Source organism: Bos grunniens, chromosome 5 (genome assembly GCF_055505025.1).
Source record: "Bos grunniens cultivar Pamir isolate PY7600 chromosome 5, Bosgru_T2T1.0, whole genome shotgun sequence".
Lineage (NCBI taxonomy): Eukaryota > Metazoa > Chordata > Mammalia > Artiodactyla > Bovidae > Bos > Bos grunniens.
In genome coordinates, this window is record NC_141169.1 from 103,347,548 (window position 1) to 103,370,429 (window position 22,882).

The 22,882-nt window shown below is 43.8% G+C and overlaps 1 pseudogene; it reads left to right on the forward strand.

The window, feature by feature from the left end:
- The window catches only part of LOC147372828 (antigen WC1.1-like), a 41,684-nt pseudogene extending 19,746 nt beyond the window's left edge, over nt 1-21,938 (forward strand).
- The last annotated feature ends 944 nt before the right edge of the window (nt 21,939-22,882 follow it).

The window sequence follows — 22,882 nt, forward strand, 5'->3', positions numbered from 1 at the left end:
GGGGAGCTCTGAGGACATCTGCAGTGGGTTCTTAGAAAGCACAGCCAGTCAGCTCTCTGGTGTTTTGTTGAGGAAGATCATTGGAAAAGTGCTCTTTTCCTATCTCCCCTTCAGCAGACTTTTGATGATATTAGTTGAGGCTATTAAGAAATAATTCTTTTCCATTTTAAAAACTGCTTCATTGAGATATGATTGACATACAAAAACTGAGTTTGGAGATCTGTGGAACCATCACCACTCCTATGCCATGAACTGGTTCATCTCCTCAAAAGTTTCTTTTACTCTATGATTACTATCAAAAGTAACTTTTTTTTTTTAAATTTTATTTTATTTTTAAACTTTACGATATTGTATTAGTTTTGCCAAATATCGAAATGAATCCGCCACAGGTATACCCGCGTTCCCCATCCTGAACCCTCCACCCTCCTCCCTCCCCTCTCCTCTCTCTGGGTCGTTCCAGTGCACCAGCCCCAAGCATCCAGTATTGTGCATCAAACCTGGACTGGCGACTCATTTCATACATGATATTATACATGTTTCAATGTTATTTTCCCAAACCTCCCCACCCTCTCCCTCTCCCACAGAGTCCATAAGACTGATCTATACCCCAATGTTCATCGCAGCACTGTTTATAATAGCCAGGACATGGAAGCAACCTAGATGCCCATCAGCAGATGAATGGATAAGAAAGCTGTGGTACATATACACAATGGAGTATTACTCAGCCATTAAAAAGAATACAAAAGTAACTATTTTTGCAGGATACTGGATGCTTGGGGCTGGTGCACTGGGACAACCCAGAGGGATGGTATTGGGAGGGAGGAGGGTTCAGGATGGGGAACACGTGTATACCTGTGGCGGATTCATGTTGATATTTGGCAAAACCAATACAATATTGAAAAGTTAAAAAAATGAAGTAAAATAAAATAATTTTAAAAAGTAACAATTTTCAAAGGATCATTTGATTTGTAGTTAGAAACTGCTTTTCATTATGTATTTATTCATGTTTTTTGCTCTGGGTCTTTGTTGCTGGGTGTGGGCTTTCTCTAATTGTGGCAAGTGGGAGCCATTCTCCAGCTGCAGTGTGTGGGCTTCTCATTGCGGTGGCTTCTCTTGTTGCAAAGCACTGGCTCTAGGCACGTGGGCTCAGTAGTTGTGGTGCACAGGCTTAGTTGCCCCATTGCATGTGAAATCTTCCCAGACCAGAGATTGAGCTCATGTCCCCTGCATTGGCAGGCAGATTCTTAACCACTGGACCACCAGGGAAATCCAGAAATTTCTATTTTAAGAAAACCTGTTTTCAAGTAACAACTCTTATTATCATGATGTCCTAATTGTGATTTCAACTGCAGATAAGCTTGTGAAACACTACAGGAGTCCCGGCCTTATTTTGAGGCATCATCATTGGAGAAGGCAATGGCACCCCTGCGGGGAGCGAGCTCCGCCCCTGGCAAAGGTCATGAGGAAGGAGGCTTGGCATACGCAAAGGCGGGATCAAGCCTCAGGAGTCTCCCTGGAAATTCTCGAGCAATCTACCCCCAAAACCAGAGTCTGCCTACTTTCTGCTTTGTGCTTTCACCTACACCTCTGACTTTACGGGGGGCTGTCCCCCACTACCTCTCTGAAAAAAGAGTTAGCTTACAGCTCCAGTTAATAATTCCTGGGTGTGACAGTGTTTCAACCTACAAACTCCCTTGGAAGTCCTCTAGCCTGCCTGAATAGGTTTTTCCGGCCACATGTGATTGCTCAGAGCCTCCAAACTGTGAGAGGCATGAGATGTTCTAAACTGTCTAAATACAGATTCCTTTGAGCAGTTAAAAGATTGATTAGAAATTGTATTGGTGAAGGGATTCTCACTTGTTGGGCCAATGTTTGCTGCTAAGTCTCCATATCCCTTACCTGCTGTGTCCCTGGCAGTGTATTGATTAATATAATTGGTGTAAATAGTAGCTTTAATGTTTGTAACCTGGGACCCTTGAGTTAATTCTTTTTCTTATTATAGCCCACCACACCTTTGCTCTGTAGGAATGCAACTTTATCTAATGCTTTTTGGAGGCTGGCGCCTGACTTTAGAATAATCACCTTTAGAGGAAAAGGCCTCCTGGGCCAGAAGATGATGCAAATCACCTAAACTTTTGCATATGATAAGTTTGCAGGAAGAAAGCCTGGCTTACTGCATGACTCTACCCCTTCCCCCATTATCCTCTATGCATAACTTAAGGTATAAAAACTACTTTGGAAAATAAAGTGCGGGCCTTGTTCACCGAAACTTGGTCTCACCATGTCGTTCTTTCTCTTACCTTCTGGCTGAATTATTCAGTCTCTTTTCTCCACTGAATTTCCTCACTGAGCTATCCTCATTCTATTACTCTTTATATCTTTAATTAACGTTTAATTAAGCAATTGTTTCCTGATCCTCGCCGACGCCGTCCCCGCTTCGAATTCCCTGGATCAGCCGGGGCTGGTCCCCGGCACACCCCATTCCAATACTCTTGCCTGGAAAATCCCATGGATGGAGGAGCCTGGAAGGCTGCAGTCCAAGGGGTCGCTGAGGGTCAGACACGACCGAGTGACTTCAGTTTCACATTTCACTTTTGTGCTTTGGAGAAGGAAATGGCAACCCACTCCAGTGTTCTTGCCTGGAGAATCCCAGGGACGGGGGAGCCGTCTATGGGGTCGCACAGAGTTGGACACAACTGAAGTGACTTAGCAGCAATAGCAGCATCTGAATAAAAATGGAATGTGTGTGATATTGGAGCTTCCAGTGTTATCACTTCAAGAAAATTGATGTCTTGATATCAATTCCAGTTAAGATACTCTTAAAAATAAAAAGATTTGAGAGTGCTCTGGCATTTAAACACTAATTGTGGTTTGTACTCTGAGTACCATTGCACTAACTCAGGCTCTTACATTCTTATGAATTGTTCCAGTTTTCTTTCTTTTTTTAAATCTCTTTGCTACCAGTTTCCTCCCACTGCTTTGTCTTTTCTGTATGTTCAGACATGTTTTGCTACTAATAATGTGAAGATTAGCCAAAGTGGTGTTGGTGCAGCAGAGATAAGAATAGAATAGCACGTCTTTTCAGTTTTCTCGCTGAAATTCAACTCTTGCTTCTTCTCAACTGTAGGAATCGAGTATGGAAGAGAAATTTCAGCTTCTTTTAGTGGATTGTTGGATGTGATGAACTGTGTTTAGGAGAACTCTAGAGCAGAAACAATGACCTAGAACAATGTAGAGGAGCTTGTGGGAAATAAAGAGGAGACTTCAGGAGAAAGATTTATGAGGGACTTCATTAGTCAAAAAAGACTGAAGTGCAGAATGGTGAGGGGATGAAGATGCAAGGACTCCAGGAGGGGAGGGGAGGATCAACATCCATGACAACTCGTATATTCATCACAGCTCCTGTGTTACACTTCCTTCCTGCTCTCAATCATTGCTTCCTTCTCTGTATCTTGATGTGGGAGACGTTTCTGAGCTTGGTGGAAGTGCTGGCATTTGAAGGTTACAGTTTTCTTTGTGGGAATTTTTTTTTTTTTTTTATCATACCATATCTATAAATAGCTGAGGAAAGAAGAGAAGCAAAGACAAGGGAGAAGGGGAAAGATATACCTAGCTGAATGTAGAGTTTCAGAGAATTGAAGGAGAGATAAGAAAGCCTTCTTAAATGAACAATGTAAAGAAATAGAGGAAAACAATGGAATGGGAAAGACTAGAGTTCTCTTTAAGAAAACTGGAGATACCAAGGGAACATTTCATGAAATGCAGGATAAAGGACAAAACATCAAATATCTAACAGAAGCAGATGAAACCAAGAAGACGTGGGAGGAATACACAGAATAACTGTATAAAAAAGATCTAAATGGCCCAGATAACCATGATGGTATGATCACTCACTTAGAGTCAGACATCTCTGGAGTGCAAAGTCAAGTGGACCCTAGGAAACATTAGTACAAAAAAAAGCTAGTGGAGGTGATGGAATTCCAGATGAACTATTTAAAATCCTAAAACATGATGCTGATAAGTGCTGGACTCAGTATGTCAGCAGGTTTGGAAAAAAGCAATGGCCACAGGACTGGAAAAGGTCACTTTTCATTCCAATCCCAAAGAAGGGCAATGTCAAAGAACATTCAAACTACTGTACAGTCGTGCTCATTTCACATGCTAGTAAGGTTATGCTCAAAATCCTTCATGGTAGGCTTAAGCAGTATGTGAACGGAGAGCTTCCAGATGTACAAGCTGGGTTTAGAAAAGGCAGAGGAGTCAGAGATCAAATAGCCAACATTTCATTGGATCATAGAGAAAGCAAGAGAATTCCAAAAAATCCCATCTACTTCGGCTTCATTGACTATGGTAAGGCCTCTGATGTGTGGATCACAACAAACTGGAAAATTCTTCAAGATGTGGGAATACCAGACCACCTTGCCTGTCCCCTGAGAAACCTGTATGCAGGTCAATAAGCAACAGTTAGAACTGGACATGAAATAATCGACTGATTCAAAATTGCGAAAGGAGTACATCAAGCCTATATATTGTCACCCTGCTTATTTGACTTATATGCAGAGTACATCATGTAAATGCTGAGCTGGATGAAGCTCAAGCTGAAATCAAGATTGCTGGGAGAAATATCAATAACCTCAGATATGCAGATGACACCACTCTTGTGGCAGAGGCGAAGAGGAGCTAAACAGCCTCTTGATGAAGGTGAAAGAGGAGAGTGAAAAGGCTGGCTTAAAACTCACATTCAAAAAACTAATATGTCATCCAGTCCCATTACTTCATGGCAAATAGAAGAGGAAAAAGTAGAAGCAGTGACAGATTTTATTTCCTTGGGCTCCAAAATCACTGCAGATGGTGACTGCAGCATTGAAAATAAAAGATGCTTGCTCCTTGGAAGACAAGCTATGACAAACCTAGACAATGTATTTAACAGCAGAGAGATCACTTTGCTGACAAAAGTCTATATAGACAAAGCTATGGTTTTTCAAGTAGTTATGAATGAATGCAGAAGTAGGACCATAAAGAAGGCTGAACGCTGAAGAACTGAAACTTTTGAACTGTGGTGCTGGAGAAGACTCTTGAGATTCCCTTGGACTGCAAGGAGATAAAACCAATCAGTCCTAAAGGAAATAAACCCTGAATACTCGCTGGAAGACTGATGTTGAAGCTGAAGCTCCAGCACTTTGGCCACCTGATGAGAAGAGCCGACTCATTGGATAAGACTCTGATGCTAGGAAAGATTGAGGGCAAGAGGAGATAGTGGAAACAGAGGATGAGATGGTTGGATGGCATCACTGACTCAATGGACATGAGTTTAAGCAAACTCAGGGAAATAGTTAAGGACAGGGAAGCCTGGCATGCTGCAGTTCATGGGGTCACAAAGAGCCAGACATAACTTAGCAAATGAACAACAAAAAAAATCACACTTTACCTTGAGGTCACATTTTGTCACAACACACAATGTCTAACCTACTACATTAAACTTCCACTTCCCTGTTCTTGCCATTTGTGCTATTGTTGTTATACATTTTTTTAGTTAAATTATGAGTCCTTTAATATGTTGCTATTATTTTTGCCTTAAATATTCTAGTATTTTAAAATTGAGAGAAAACATTTTTATATGTACCCACATAATTTCTGTTTAGTACAGTGTCCATAGCTTTGAGCGGATCCACATTTTCATCTTTTATCACTTGCTTTAGCCTGAAGACCTTTCTATAGCAGTTTTGTGCAGGGTATGTCTGGTGTCCTTAAATTCTATCATCATTTATTTATCATTTAAATGTTCATTCAGTTTTAAAAAGTATTTTCATAGGTGACTGAATTCCAGGTTAGCACCTCTATACCCACCCCAATGCTTTAAAGATTTTTTATTTTGTTATGGGACTTACATTGCCTCCGTCAAAAAGTCAGGACAACTTTTCTTTGTTTCTTGTATATAGTGTGTCATTGGAAAAGACTCTGATGCTGGGAGGGATTGGGGGCAAGAGGAGAAGGGGACGACAGAGGATGAGATGGCTGGATGGCATCACTGACTCAATGGATGTGAGTCTGGGTGAACTCCGGGAGTTGGTGATGGACAGGGAGGCCTGGCGTGCTGCGATTCATGGGGTCGCAAAGAGTCGGACACGACTGAGCGACTGATCTGATCTGATCTGATCTGATCTGATACAATGTGTCAATTTTTTTTTTTTTTACTGCTTTTAAAGACTATTTATTTCTGTTTATCACTGGATTTCAGCAATTGTATTATAGGGTTTTATAAGAATGTTTTCATGATTTCATTTGGAGTTTGTTTAACCTCCTGGACAGTGGGTTTACAGTTTTCATTAAATTTTGAAGAATCTCATCTGTCATTTCTTAACATTTTCTCCTACTCATTTCTTATTCTGAATCTTCAAAAACACATATAATTTAATATTTTTCCACATGCCATTGAGTTTCCATTCATATTTTTCTTTTTTTCTGTCTCTCCTTCTGCTTAGATAGTCCCTATTGCTATTTGTTTAACTTCCCAATTCTTTTATTCTGCAATGTCTAACTTCTTGTTAAGTTAATCCAAATACTTGTTCATTCCATATACTATATTTTTTCAGTTCGACAAGTCCCATTTGTTTTATTTTTAGTTTCTCTCTCTGTTTATTTTTATGCTTCATTAAATGTGTTTGTATTAGTGGTTCAAAGATTTTATCAGCCAATTCAATCATCTCTGTCATTTCTGAATCTGTTTATAATGATTGCTTTTTAGAAAGCTTGTTATGGATTCCTTTTTCTTTTTTTTAGGTATTGTAGTAATTTTTGACTGGATGCTGGAAACTGTGAGACAATCCTTTATCAGTAAGAACTATAACAATAAATAATCAGCAAACACTCAGGAACCAGGGAGTTTTATTTGAAAAATTAAATTTTTTTAATTGAGTTACCTTCATTCTCTTCAAAATGTGTTCCTTTGATGACCACCTTTGATGAATTTTTATTTTGGTTTTCCTCTTCTAGTTTCAAAACTTCCTGTGATCCCACCTTATCTGCCACATGCCTCACTTATACTTCACTTTTACAGCAGTTTCTTCCTTTTTTTAAAATTTTGTTTTATTTTTAAACTTTACAATATTGTATTTGTTTTGCCAAACATCAAAATGAATCCGCCACAGGTATACACGTTTTGATTTTTTTTTCCATCCATCCGTGTCTTTTAAGATGGTGTTTACTTGTCTGAAGTGGAAGAAATGAAAAAGGATACCAGGGTTAGGTGGTAGACAGGAAAAGCAGAGGGAGATGTTATATCTAGAAACTTATTCAACTAGTATTTCCCCAAATATTTATATGTTTTATCCATATTGAAGCTTTCTCAACTTGGAACTCTCCAAATTATGGCTTTCTTGCTCACTGCCTTCCTCTCATTCTCTTCCTCCTTCTCCTTTCTAATATTTTCCTTTTTTTTTTTTTTTGCAGTGTGTCAGTTTCTTTTAGAATGACAAAACATTCATGAATGAAATTAAAAAAAAAAACTACAAATAAATGGAAAGTCATCCTATGTTCACAGATTGGAAGAATCAATATTGTTAAAATGTCTATACTACTCAAAATTATTTACAGATTTGATGCAATCCCTATCAAAATTCCAATGGCATTGTTCATGGAAATAGAAAAGCAATCCTCAAGTAGGAGTGTATTGTTCAATTTTTATGCATTTATTAATTTTCCCATTTTCTTATCATCACTGATTTTTAGTTTCACTTCACTGTGGTCATAAAAGATACTTGAAATGATTTCAATCTTCTTGAATTTGTTAGGACTGGCTATAGCCTCACATGTCATATAGTCTGGAGAACATGCCATGTGTGCCTGAGAAGAATGCTTATTTTCTGTGAATAGGGATACAGAATTAGTATAATGATAGTATTAAAATCAATCACTATCACCTCTTAGCATTTTCTATGACTCCTGTCTTAGAAGAAAAACCTCTAATAGGAAGTGATCTGCAAACTCAGCTGTCTGTGAAACTCCCACTGAGAACTCCCTCTCTCCCTGGTTTATTGACAAATTCAAGGTTATCAAGAGAGATCAGGACCACCTCATCTCGAGATTCTCTGAGCTTTTTTAACTCATCATCTTTCACACTGAGGTCACCTAATAAATTCTTAGATTTTTTTCCATAAAAATATGGGAAAAACAAAATGCAATGCTATAAAAATGAATTAGTGGTGGTGTCTATACTTCTTATCTGGGTCGTTACCTGTTTACAGGTTGGAATGCCCTCACGGATCCAGCCACATTATTTTCCCTAACCTAAGTCACATGAGGACTAGCTCCTGGGAGAGAAAATTTATCAGAATATTAGCCCCACAAGTTCCAAGAAATCTTTCTAACCTTGTCTGGATGATACATCTCTAATCTCATAGCCCATGTCCCTCTGGGTGGCTTCTGTTCTGCATATCTCTGCATTGAAGTTTAAGTGCCTGCATATTATGTAGTTTCCTTGGGTCTGTAGGTCCCAGGCTTCTAAATGAGAAATTTACTTCTCCAACAAACTCTGAAATATGTTTTCCTGGTATTCAGTCACTCCAATGATTTGTCTTAGGCTTTGTAGTTTCCAGGATCCTAAACCAAAGAATTCACATTTCTAACCAATGTCAAAGTATGCATTCTTGGGATGCAGCCATTTATAACTGACCCGGTAGATTTTTTTCTGGATTTGCAGTTGTGGCACTGTCAAATTCTCTCTCCACAATGATGTGAGCTTTCACATCATTGCCCATGATGTGTTGTTTCCATTTGTCAAGCCGGGATCATGAAGACTCACTGGTTTGTTGTTGTTTTCTCTTAGGGTTCTTTCATCTGGTTGGAGGGGATGGACCCTGCTCAGGGCGAGTAGAAGTGCATTCTTGAGAAGACTGGATCCCAGTATCTGATGGGAACTTCACACTCCTCACTGCCCAGGTCATCTGTGCAGAGCTGGGGTGTGGCAAGGCTGTGTCTGTCCTGGGACATGAGCTCTTCAGAGAGTCTGATGGCTGGGTCTGGGCTTAAGAGTTCAGGTGTGAGGGAGAGGAGCCTGAGCTCCGGGTCTGCCCCAGAGTGCCCTGTCCAGGGGGCACCTGTCACCACAGTGGAGCTGCTCAGGTTGTCTGTTCAGGTGAGATGCACATCAGGACTAACCTCCCTGCACTGTCTGTTGGGGTAAGAAAAGTATGAGATTCTGCTGAAATTCTGTCTTCTTCTACTAGTGTACTCAGAAGTCCGGCTCATGACAAACGGGACCTCTCAGTGTGAGGGGCAGGTGGAGATGAACATTTCTGGACAATGGAGAGTACTCTGTGCCTCCCACTGGAGTCTGGCCAATGCCAATGTTGTCTGCTATCAGCTGGGCTGTGGAGTCGCCATCTCCACCCCCGGGGGACCACACTTTGTGGAAGGAGGTGACCGTATCGCAACAGTCTGATTTCACTGTTTAGGGGCTGAGTCCTTCCTGTGGAGTTGTCCTGTGAGGGCCTTGGATGGTCATGACTGTTCCCGTGACAACACAGCCTCTGTGATCTGCTCAGGTAAGAGACAGGATAGGGCTATTGGTACTCAGGATGCTCCTGGAGTGAAATGTCCTCAAGAGCAGAGAGTGAAGGAAAAGTGGCTTCAAAAGTCAGATATTCTGTGGTGAAATGTAGTTCCTCTCAATGTTCATCCATTTTCAAGTCAGGGCAGAAATGTTAAGAGGAATAATATGTTTAAAAATAAATATTATTATTTACCTACATATAAGGGTGGACTTTATTTTTGGGGGCTCTAAAATCACTGCAGATGGTGACTGCAGCCATGAAATTAAAAGACGCTTACTCCTTGGAAGGAAAGTTATGACCAATCTAGATAGCATATTGAAAAGCAGAGACATTACTTTGCCAACAAAGGTCCGTCTAGTCAAGGCTATGGTTTTTCCTGTGGTCATGTATGGATGTGAGAGTTGGATTGTGAAGAAGGCTGAGCACCGAAGAATTGATGCTTTTGAACTGTGGTGTTGGAGAAGACTCTTGAGAGTCCCTTGGACTACAAGGAGATCCAACCAGTCCATTCTGAAGGAGATCAGCCCTGGGATTTCTTTGGAAGGAATGATGCTAAAGCTGAAACTCCAGTACTTTGGCCACCTCATGCCAAGAGTTGACTCATTAGAAAAGACTCTAATGCTGGGAGGGATTGGGGGCAGGAGCAGAAGGGGACAACAGAGGATGAGATGGCTGGATGGCATCACTGACTTTATCTACGTGAGTCTGAGTGAACTCCGGGAGTTGGTGATGGACAGGGAGGCCTGGCGCGCTGCGATTCATGGGGTCGCAAAGAGTCAGACACGACTGAGCGACTGAACTGAACTGAAATGAACTGAAGGGTGGACCTTGTCCAAGGTAAGCAGCAGCGACTGCACTTTGCTGGAGCAGCCGTGAAGAGATACCCCACGTCCAAGGTAAGAGAAACCCAAGTGAGACGGCAGGTTTTACGAGAGGGCATCAGAGGGCAGACACACTGAAACCATAATCACAGGAAACTAGCCAATCTGATCGCATGGACCACAGCCTTGTATAACTCAATGAAAATAAACCATGCTGTGTGGGGCCACCCAAGACAGACAGGTCATGGTGAAGAGGTCTGATAGAATGTGGTCCACTGGAGAAGGGAATGGCAAACCAGTTCAGTTTTCTTGCCTTGAGAACCCCATGAACAGTATGAAAAGGCAAAATGATAGGATACTGAAAGATGAACTCCCGAGGTCGATAGGTGCCCAATATGCTACAGGAAATCAGTGGAGAAAATAACTCCAGAAAGAATGAAGAGATGGAGCCAAAGCAAAAACAACACCCAGTTGTGAATGTGACTGGTGATGGAAGCAAGGTCCCATGCTGTAAAGGGCAATATTGCATAGGAACCTGAAATGTTAGGTCCATGAATCAAGGTAAATTGGAAGTGGTCAAACAGGAGATGGCAAGAGTGAACATCGACATTCTAGGGATCAGCAAACTAAAATGGACTGGAATGGGTGAATTTAACTCAGATGGCCACTATATCTACTACTGTGGGCAGGAATCCCTTAGAAGAAATGGAGTAGCCATCATGGTCAACAAAAGGGCCCAAAATGCAGTACTTGGATGCAATCTCAAAAACGACAGAATGATTTATGTTCATTTCCAAGGCAAACCATTCGATATCACGGTGATCCAAGCCTTTGCCCCAACCAGTAACACCGAAGAAGCTGAAGTTGAACTGTTCTATGAAGACCTACAAGATCTTTTAGAACTAACACCCCAAAAAGATGTCCTTTTCATTATAGAGGACTGGAATGCAAAAGTAGGAAGTCAATAAACACCTGGAGTAACAGGCAAATTTGGGCTTGGAGTATGGAATGAAGCAGGGCAAAGACTAATAGAGTTTTGCCAAGAGAACGCACTGGTTATAGCAAACACCCTCTTCCAACAACACACATGGACATCATCAGATGGTCAACACTGAAATCAGATTGATTATATTCTTTTCAGCGAAAGATGGAGAAGCTCTATACAGTCAGCAAAAACAAGACTGGGAGCTGATTGTGACTCAGATCATGAACTCCTTGTTGCCAAATTCAAACTTAAATTGAAGAAAGTAGGGAAAACCACTAACCATTCAGGTATGACCTAAATCAAACCCCTTATGATTATACAGTAGAAGTGAGAAATAGATTTAAGGGCCTAGATCTGATAGACAGAGTGCCTGATGAACTATGGATGGAGGTTCGTGACATTGTACAGGAGACAGGGCTCAAGACCATCCCCATAGAAAAGAAATGCAAAAGAGCAAAGTGGCTGTCTGAGGAGGTTTTACAAACAGCTGTGCAAAGAAGAGAAGCAAAAGCATAGGAGAAAAGGAAAGATATTCCCATTTGAATGCAGAGTTCCAAAGAATAGCAAGGAGAGATGAGAAAGCCTTCCTCAGTGATCAATGCAAAGAAATAGAGGAAAACAACAGAATGGGAAAGACTAGAGATCTCTTCAAGAAAATTAGAGATACCAAAGGAACATTTCATGCAAAGATGGGCTGGATAAAGGACAGAAATGGTATGGACCTAACAGAAGCAGAAGATATTAAGAGGTAGAAGATATTAAGAGGTGGCAAGAATACACAGAAGAACTGTACAAAAAAGATCTTCACTACCCAGATAATCATGATGGTGTGATCACTGACCTAGAGCCAGACATCCTGGAATGTGAAGTCAAGTGGGCCTTAGAAAGCATCACTATGAACAAAGCTAGTGGAGATGAAGAAATTCCAGTTGAGCTATTTCAAATCCTGAAAGATGATTTTGTGAAAATGCTGCACTCAATATGCCAGTAAATTTGGAAAACTCAGCAGTGGCCACAGGACTGGAAAAGGGCAGTTTTCATTCCAATCTCAAAGAAAGGCAATTCCAAAGAATGCTCAAACTACCACATAATTGCACTCATCTCACATGCTAGTAACGTAATGCTAAAATTCTCCAAGCCAGGCTTCAGCAATACATGAACCATGAATTTCCTGATGTTCAAGCTGGTTTTAGAAAAGGCAGAGGAACCAGAGATCAAGTTGCCAACATCTGCTGGATCATCGAAAAAGCAAGAGAGTTCCAGTTTCTGCTTATTGACTATGCCAAAGCCTTTGACTGTGTGAATCACAACGAACTGTGGAAAATTCTGAAAGAGATGGGAATACCAGACCACCTGACCTGACTCTTGAGAAACCTATATGCAGGTCAGGAAGTCACAGTTAGAACTGGACATGGAACAACAGACTGGTTCCAAATAGGAAAAGGAGTATATTGTATAGGAGTATATTGACAAGGCTATATATTGTCACCCTGCTTATTTAACTTATATGCTGAGTACATCATGAGAAACGCTGGGGTGGATGAAGCACAAGCTGGAATCAAGATTTCTGGGAGAAATATCAATAACCTCAGATAGGCAGATAACACCACCCTTACGGCAGAAAGTGAAGAACTAAAGAGCCTCTTGATCAAAGTGACAGAGGAGAGTGAAAAAGTTGGCTTAAAACTCAACATTCAGAAAACTAAGATCATGGCATCTGGTCCAATCACTTCATGGCATATAGATGGGGAAACAGTGGAAACAGTGACTTTATTTTTTGAGGCTCCAAGGTCACTGCAGATGGTGTATGCAGCCATGAAATTAAAAGATGCTTACTCCTTGGAAGGAAAGTTATGACCAATCTAGACAGCATATTAGAAAGAAGAGACATTACTTTGCCAAAAAAGGTCCATCTAGTCAAGGCTACGGTTTTTCTAGTAGTCATGTATGGATGTGAGAGTTGGACTATAAAGAAAGCTGAGCACCGAAGAATGTATGCTTTTGAACTGTGGTGTTGGAGAAGACTCTTGAGAGTCTCTTGGACTGCAAGGAGATCCAATCAGTCCATCCTAAAGGAGATCAGTCCTGGGTGTTCTTTGGAGGGACTGATGTTGAAGCTCAAACTCCAATACTTTGGCCACCTGATGGGGAGAGCTGATTCATTTGAAAAGACCCTGATGCTGGGAAAGTTTGAGGGCAGGAGGAGAAGGGGACAGCAGAGGATGAGATGGTTGGATGGCATCAATGACACCATGGACATGAGTTTAGGTAAACTCTGGGAGTTGGAGATGGACAGGGAGGCCTGGCGTGCTGCAGTCCATGGGGTCACAGAGTGTCTGACATGACAGAGTCATTGAACTGAACTCAAGTATAAGTGTTTTATTACTAATGCTGCATAACCAAAATTCCCTGTAAACTTATCAGCTTAAAACCTGTTTATTTTGTTCATGATTTTCTGCATAAGGTGTTTGAGAAGCCCTTAGATTGGCAGTTCTCTCTTAGGGTCTCTCTTGAGGCTGCAGTCAGATACTACCTGAGGCTGACATCATCTGAGGACCCATTGTGCTGAAAATCCATGATGGTTCATGATCAAGCCTGGCAGCTAGAAGTTCACCTGGGCACAGACACATGACAGTCTCTGCAGGATGAGTCTCAACAGGGAAGACTTGCCCTAAAACAAAAGTCTTGAGTGATTTCAGGGGAGGCTGAACAGCCATAGACCTAATGATGAAGGGCGAGCAGTTATATCTTCACTTCCTTCTACTGCTTACCAGGAATTCACGAAGGTCAGCAGAGACTCAAGGGAAGGAGGCATAGACATCACTTCTCGGTGGATGTTAAGATTTTGTGGGTGTTTAAAAACTACCAAGGTGTATAAAATGGGCAATTTTGGATTCTAAATTTCTATCTTTAGTTCTGTCAATTGTAGCTTCCTGTTTCTAGGCCTTAGTATATACAAATTACACCTTTTTAGCATCTTTATTTACATTTTTATATTTTCCAATTTGTTCTTGCTGTGTTTCTGTCTGTGTACTTTAATATTCCAATCTGTGCTAGTGGAGTGTTACACACATCCTCTGGGTTATTTCAAAAACTGACTTTTTTCAGTTCTAGAATTTTTTTAGTTTCTTTGCTATCATTTCTCTGACAAAATAGTCTTGTCATTTCATTCTCTAACATTTCATTCATGGTGATTTAAATGTGCCAGGTAACTCCAAGAACTGGATGTCCTGTACATTTTTTTTCTAATGCATTTTTTTTCTTTATACAGTTTTGTAATTTTTTTTTTTTTTTTATCTTTTGTGATTGGGTGTTTTTGATTGACAGACATTATCGGGCTCTTCCTCCCAGGCAGACCCTGAATTGTGCTTCATGTTCCCTGAGCCTGTGCGTCTGGAAGAATTTCTGCTGAGCTTTTCAGAGAGCTGAGTCTCTGAATAGCCAAAGGCATCAGAGAAGCGCTCACTTCTGCCCTTTATTCTGAGAGCTTGGCTCCAAAAACTCTCACTGCCTTGGTAGCTCTACATACAACAATATCAAAAGTATTGATAATTTCTCACTTTTGTAAATTTATTCTTAGCGCAGTGCTTGGCTTAAATAAGAAATTTTGGCATTGTCAGACACAGAACTCTCCATAGAGAAGGCAAACTCTTAAATTTACGATAGTGTTACTGCTACCTTACAGCATTTATCTCCACCACTAGGTCATTATTTACCTTAATTCAGTTTTCTGTTCTTTAACCCTCTCAGCCCTGTGATCACTGCTGTTTCTGCAGGAAACCAGACCCAGGTGCTGTCCCAGTACAATGACTCCGTGTCCGAACCAGCAGGCTCTGCGGCCTTAGAGGAGGACGCCCCCTACTGCTCAGGTGAGGGTCCCACAGGACAGAAGACCCTTCTCATTCCCCTGTCAACGGCCCCATTGTTCCATTTCTCTCTCCTCAGACAGCAGACAGCTTCGCCTGGTGGATGGGGGCGGTCCCTGCGCCGGGAGAGTGGAGATCTTTAACAAGGGCTCCTGGGGCACCATCTGTGATGCTGGCTGGGACTTGGATGATGCCCGCGTGGTGTGCAGGCAGCTGGGCTGTAGAGACACCCTCAATGCCACGAGGTCTGCTCACTTCTGGGCAGGATCAGGGCCCATCTGGCTGGACGACCTGAAATGCACAGGAAATGAGTCCCACGCGTGGAGGTGCCCTTCCCGGGGCTGGGGGCGGCACGACTGCAGACACAAGGAGGACGCGGGGGTCATCTACTCAGGTCTGTGCTGCACACTGTCCACAGGCTGGGGAATGGGCGGGGAGAGGGGGGATTGCTGGAGGACGGCAGTCTGAGCCTTAAGGGAGAGACGCTGAAAGGACCAGAGTAGGAAGCTTCCTCCCATGGAGCCTGTCTTTCCAGCAGAAGTGAAGACGAGGTGCTTTCGCTTCCTCCTGCAGCAACTGACATTCTGGTCCTTTCTTCTCAGCAGTGTTTCCTGGCAGAGCCATTTCCTACAGCGTCTGCGTGAAAGCAGGGCTCTCTCTTCAGTTCCCTGTGGTAGTACAGTCTAGAGATTCTGTTGTTGTTTTAATGAAAGCACAGACTTACTCTGTTCAGTTCTGTATGCTAGGAGTCTGACCAGGGTCTCCGTGGGCCAACATCCTGGTGTCCACAGAGCTGCGTTCTTCCTGAAGGCACGAGGAGGACTCCTTTCCCAGCGTTTCCCGGTTCCTATGTGGCCTCATTACTTGGCTCAGAGCCCTCTTTCTTCTTCTTCAGACAACAATGCCTCTTCCAGCCGTTCTTCCTCACTCACATTTCCCTCTGACTGGAGCTGGGAAAAGTGATCCATTTCTGAGGATAGTGTGCTCAGGTGGTTAATCCACAATATTTCAGATTAATCTCACCATCCCAAGGTATTTACCTTTGTAATATCTATAAGGTCCCTTTTGAAATGTCAGGTAACATATTCACAGGTTCCAGGGATTAGGATTTAGACATATCTGATGTTCATTATTCTGTCTAGTTCTCCAATATCCACATTATACCCTTTCACACACTCTTGTACAGGTTTTGTCAGGAAGCAGGATTCAGCTCCCCTCCCGGCATGTGCCCAGGTTGGTCTTCCTCTCTGTTTGTATCCACTACATCATCATGGTAGAAATATTTAGAAAGGTAGACACAAATTGAGAAAGATAAGGAGACAAATTTCAGTCTTGTCACCTAGTGGGTACCTCCTCCTCTGGGTCAGATGAATGTTCACAATTTCTGGGAGAGAGAAAAACCCAGAGCACTGAGTGGAATGCTCACTGTGTCCTGCTTCCTCTCTTTCAATCTTAGATTTCCTGGCCCTCAGGATGCTCAGCGAGGACCAGCAGTGTGCTGGGTGGCTGGAAGTTTTCTACAACGGGACCTAGGGCAGTATCTGCTGCAGCCCCATGGAAGACATTACTGTGTCCGTGATCTGCAGTCAGCTTGGCTGTGGGGACAGTGGAAGTCTCAACCCATCTGTTTCTCTTAGGGAAGGTTATAGACCCTGGTGGGTTGATGGGATCCAGTGCAGGAGAACTGACACCTCTCTCTGGCAGTGTCCTTCTGACCCTTGGAAATACACATGCTCTCCATATCAGGAAGCCTATATCTTGTGTGCAGGTGACTTACTGTCTGTTCCTGTGTCTGTCCCAACAACGTAGGACATTGTTAGTGTGATTTTATGTTTTCCAATCTAAGTAATGAGTTTAGGTTGAGTCTACAAAAAGCTGTGTATGCCTGTGTTTCTGTGTGTTGTATTTGTTGTGGGGTATGGAGACTTGTCCCTGGAGGAGAGTATGGCAACCCACTCCAGTATTCTTGCCTGGAGAATCCCCATGGACAGAGAAGCCTGCCCGACTACAGCCCATGAGGTGGCAAAGATTCTGACAAGACTGAGTGACTAAGCACAGCACAGCACGTGGAGACTTGTAAACAATAAACAAAATTATTTCACCTGGTGATCAGAATCAGTGAATGTCTCAACCCAAGAGATAATGAGCCTGTGTTTTCACATGTCATTTGCACTGACCCAAGGACCTTAGATAATCTTATGTGGGGACAGGACCACCCCCACTGTCTGTGATCCACTGTTTCCATGTTGTTTGCAGGGAGAAGACCCAAGAGCTGTCCAACTGCTGCCCCCTGCACAGGTATGTCAGCACACCCCCCTCCCCTGTGACTCCCAGGGGCTCCTTCCTCCCGCCAGGGTCAGTCACAGGAGGGGCTGCTGCCTTTTCAGACAGAGAGAAGCTCCAGCTCAGGGGAGGAGACACCGAGTGCTCAAGGCAGGTGGAGGTCTGGCACAGTGGCTCCTGGGGCACCATGTGCGATGACTCCTGGAGCCTGGCAGAGGCCACGGTGGTGTGTCAGCACCTGGGCTGTGGCCCAGCCCTGGAAGCCATGGGGGCTGCAGGGTTTGGCCCTGGAAATGAGAGCATCTGGCAGGTCGAGGTGCAGTGCGGGGGCTGGGAGTCCTCCTTGTGGGACTGTGCTGCGGAGCCCTGGGGGCAGAGTGGCTGCAAGCACGAGGAGGATGCTGGTGTGAGGTGCTCTGGTGAGTGAGGGGCTCGGGGTCCACCTTGGGTGAGCTGGGGCAGCGCAGGGGCACTGGGCTGGGCCGGGCGTGGTGGGGAGTGTGTGTTCAGACAGTGTCCTGGTGCTGGAGCTCTGATCTAGGACGGGGGAGCTGGGAGGACTGGACAGTGATGTTGTGGAGACTGAAGGGTGATTTCAGGCTCAGGAGGGAAAAATGGGCTGCCCTGCATCTGGCCAATCACCCTAGTCCAAACAGCTATTTTTCTCTTTGGGTGCCAGGACAACACTGCCCCTGACTACAGCAGGTACTGTGCCTTCATCTATGGTCAGGGGAGAATACTCAGATTCTTGGGACCTGTTCTGTGGGCTCTCTGACAACTCAGGAGAGGAAAGAGTCTGAGGAACTCCTGGGTGGTGGGGGGGAGGTGGGTGGGGAAGCCAGGGCATTACATTGGGGAACTCCCCTGCCTTGATTCCCAGGGTCAAATGTTCTCATGCCCGGGGTCCAAGTGGGTCTGGTTCCCATGTTGCATAATCTAAGTTTCTCCCACATGCCCCTGAGTGTTGCTTCTCATCAATGAAGTGTGGGTCCCAGGACTGTTTGATGTTCTGTCTCCTGAAGCCCAAGGAGAGGGGATCAGCCAGGTCCTCAAAGGCTGTCTTGACAGGGCAGCTCCCTGACAATCCCCGGCTCTGCCTCGGGGCCACACTGGCCAGAGTGGAGTTGGCTTGTCTCAGGACGAGACCCAGAGGAGCACAGTCTGTTAGCGTACTTGTGTCTGAGGCTGGGACACCATCATCCGGAGCTTCTGGAAATGCTGGCAGGGGTTTCTCTGTGCCCAGGTCCTTCTCCAACCCTCTTCCCTTGTTCTTCTTAGGGATGAGACTCAAATCCCTGGCGTCTTCTCCCTGCCTGGGGTCCTCTGCCTCATCCTGGGGGCCCTTCTCTTCCTGGTCCTCATCATCCTGGTGACTCAGCTGCTCAGATGGAGAGCAGAGCACAGAGGTGGGCTGCAGGCGGAACTGGGGATCAGGGAGAGTGTGTGGAGGCGGGAGATGGCACAGGTGTGAGGAGGGGAATCTGGGCAAGGTCTCTGTTCCAAGCCTGCAGAACTCCATGTTCTCCTCCGTGGAACTCTAAGGGCTGAGTAGAAAGAGGACTAGGGTGTGAACTATCATAAGTCATGGCCACTCTTGTGAGACCAGACAGAGTTGGGGCTGAGCTGTATTCAGGGTCAGATGAGGTGAGAAGGTGCCGACACAGTGCACTGGGTGGGAGGTGATGCTGAGGTCCCGGCAGCCCCCGTGTGAACATTAGGGAGATGAAAGTGGGCCTGCTGGATCGGGGTGTTTGGGGCAGCACCTCTGACTTTCTGGGGGATCTCTCAGCTCTATCCAGTTTCAAAGATGCTGTCAATGAAGGCGTGTATGAGGAAGTTGATGATCTTGGAATAGTGGGGCAGAAAGATCTTCAGGACAGCCCAGGTGGGTGTCTCTGCACGTCCTCCTGGGACCTCTGGTTGTCAGCACCCTCTGGCTGTAAGCTGTCTTCTCAGCATCCGCAGACCCCACATGTGCCTCAGACTCACAGAGGTGGTTCCTCCAAAGCAGTTGGATGGCCTCTTAGAGCCCCGTGAGACCCCAGCCTCTATCTACACTGCAGGAGCCAAGTCTGTCCCATCTCAGACTTAACACAGATCCTGTGGTGTGGGGAGGATCGTTCTGTGTCTTGTGTGATGTTTGTCTCCACATTAAGCTTCCTTTCAAATGACTCAGGAAATCAGCTGCCATGTTACATGAGGGACAGTGAAGACAACAATGACTACAGATCCACTCCGGGTAATAGACATGGACCTGCCGTAGCTGGCTGTTGGGGAGGAGAGTTTCCCTCATAGAGACGAGATGCAAAGAAAACAGTCTTCTTTTGATGGACCAGAGGGATCCCCTGAGTCCAGACAGGGTCTGTCCTCCCCCTTCTCTGGCTGTTCTGTGATGTCTCATGCTGGGGCTGGGCTTTATATGTCCTTAGTCACCCTCATTCCATCACAACAGGTACACATTGCTTTAAGAAATAGCATCTGTAAAGCACAGTTTGTCAACTTATTTTAGTAATCCTCATTGGTGTAAGAGTTGCTTTGATATATTTAATTTTAATCAAGAAATATTGATATTTTAAAAATCATCTTTTGGTTTATGGACATATCAAAATGAAACACAGTCTTAAAGAAAAGAATGTATTGAAACAATGAGTGACTGGTGCTTCTGTTTAGTGGCTCAGAAACTCTGGTTCAGAAGGGATCTTAGGTCTTTCCCAGACCAACCCACCTACTGTAGTTTCATCTGATTCCCTGCTCTGCCCTCAGAAGCCCCAGATCAGAGGACTGATGCCCCTGGTGAGGATTATGATGATGCTGAAGAGGTACCAGTGCCTGGGGCTCCTCCTGCCACTCAGAGGAGCAAGGAGGAAGTGCTCCTAGAGAAGGAGGATGGGGGTGAGACCCTCTCAGACAGGTGAATGGGGTTAGCTGATCTCCTGCAGTCTTTGGTCTCTGCCCTGGAAAGGGTGAATTTGAGCTCCTCAATGCCCATCCTTCTTAGAGATTCCAAACTTGGATGACCTTGTGTATTTGATAGCATCACTTTGATCATATTCCTTTCTTTGTTCCTGTCAGGTTCCTTGGGCTTCTTGGGAGGGAGGAATCACTCTTTGTTCTTGGGATCTGTGTCTCCATAACGTTTGAGTAAATTTATCAATGCATCTTTGGTATGTTTTCGTTAAGACTTGTAGATTAATTGAGTATATTTACCAAGTATAAAAATGGAAAAACTATTTTGATAACATCTTTGCACTGTCTCATTCATGAAATGCAGTTAGAGATTAAAAAAAAAAGATATTGTAGTATTAGTATTTGTGAAGCATTTTGATAAATTAAGATGTGTTGTGTTTGTATGTTACAGTAACATGTACAAAGTCTAAGATATACAGAGGCCTTAACATTAAGCCATGGTGGTGTATTATAGACTCAGAATCTATAATCTCTGGGCATATAAGGGTTTCCCAGATGGGTGGGCAGCTAAGGGCTTCCCAGGTGGCTTAGTGGTGAAGGATCTGTCTGCCAGTGCAGGAGATGGAGGAGATAGAGGTTCAGTCTTTGGGTTGGGAAGATCCCCTGGAGAAGGAAATGGCAGCACACGCCATTATTCTTGCCTAGAAACATCCATAGACAGAAGAACCTGGCAGGTTACAATCCATGCAAAAGAGTTGGGCACATTTGAGTATCCATGCACTCCACAGGGTCTAATCTGCTCCAGAAATTTCAGTGGCTGGGAGAAGACACTCATTCTCCAGAAAAGAATATATCTCCATCTGAGGGCCCATGTAGTCCCCGGGGAGGGCCCACTATGGTGCAACCTGTGATCATATTTGTGGATGTTTGGGAACACCCATCAGGGCAACCAACAGCAGAGTTGGATTGTCAGCGAGAAGCTCAGATTATTTCTGTCTTCAGTCTCCCTCTCATTGTGATTTCATGTCTGTCAGTTGTGAGAGGAGAAAATTTAAATTCGCTATTATGATTCTTACCATTCCTGGGCATCTTCTTGCTGGTTATGTAGCTTGGAAGAAGGTTTTCCCAGAGCTGCTGTGTGAGCACAGGTCTCCTGTGATGCAAGATTTCCACATGAGCTGAGGCCTCAGACAGCATGGACTGGATCTGAGAGGACAGCCCAGGTCCATCCTCACTGTAACTGATGTGAAATAGTCTGAGCCTCCTGCTCACACCTGTGTCCCAGGGATGCTCTGTCTCCACCACTTGCTTAACTTGCTTCCACCACACTGTCCAATTCCTTTGTCTCAGTTCTAATCAAACTTCTCTTTGCTATTTCAGGCTCTTCTCTGAATGTCTCTAGAGAGGAAGCTGATGCTGGGGAAAGAGAAGAAAGCCCCTGGCTGCTTCGGGGAGAGAAGGGGACCCTGGTTATGATGACGTTGAACTAAGTGCCCAGGGAATATCCACAGTGAGTTTCCCATGATGTTATATTGAATATGAGATGAAACCTCAGAGAGTTTAACTGCCTGTGTTTCAATAGAGTAGTGCTGATCTATGATTGTGTTATATGGAAATTGTTCAAAATGAATGATTCTGAATAGAGTACCTTTTTTACTTTATTGATAATTTAGCAAGTTCCATGTCAAATGCTTTTTGAAGATCAGTCCTGAAACATCATTTCCTCAAAGGAAATACAAGATGATGAACTGACCTGCTTTCTCACCTCCCTCAGAGACTAAAAAAGGCATGATTTTGTCCAAAATCACAGATGCTCCAGGTCATTCTTACTTAAACAAGGGATCAAAACTTGGTCCTCACTCACACTCTTTCCTCCCAAAATGAACTCATTGAAAAATCCCAAGCCAGAACATTCATGTATGTTCTTCCCTGAGATGTCATATCTTCTGTTTTAACTATTTTGGGGGCACTAGATTGTGTGTGAGCTTCAAAGTCAAGTGGGAGGTTGTCTACTGGGAGAGAATGGATACAGTGTTCCTTATCCTGCCTAAATTTTTATGGCCAGTTAAACATTTAACTCTACTTAACTACCTGTTCCTTTCCAAGTCTCATTCCCTAGGTTACTTTATCTGTGTATTTCTCAAGTGCATACATGACTCCTTATCCGTCTTTTTCCATGGCTAGCTGGTTATCAAACTCTTTTAAATCCAGTCTTCCCTGTCCATCACTTCCTGCAGTTTCTTCAAGACACTGTCATTTTTTTGTCAGTCCAGTTATCTAGACTTTCAAGTGAATTACCTGAGTTCATATTCTCTCCAAGTTGATGAATGGCAAATTAGTGCTCACCCACACCAGTATCCCAGTGGGACAAGAGGGTGATAAAGTGGAGACCTAGGCAGAGGAGGTCTAGAAGGAGGAGTGTAGACAGAAAGATTAGGAACTTTTGGTTATTTGGGTTTTACTGATGTG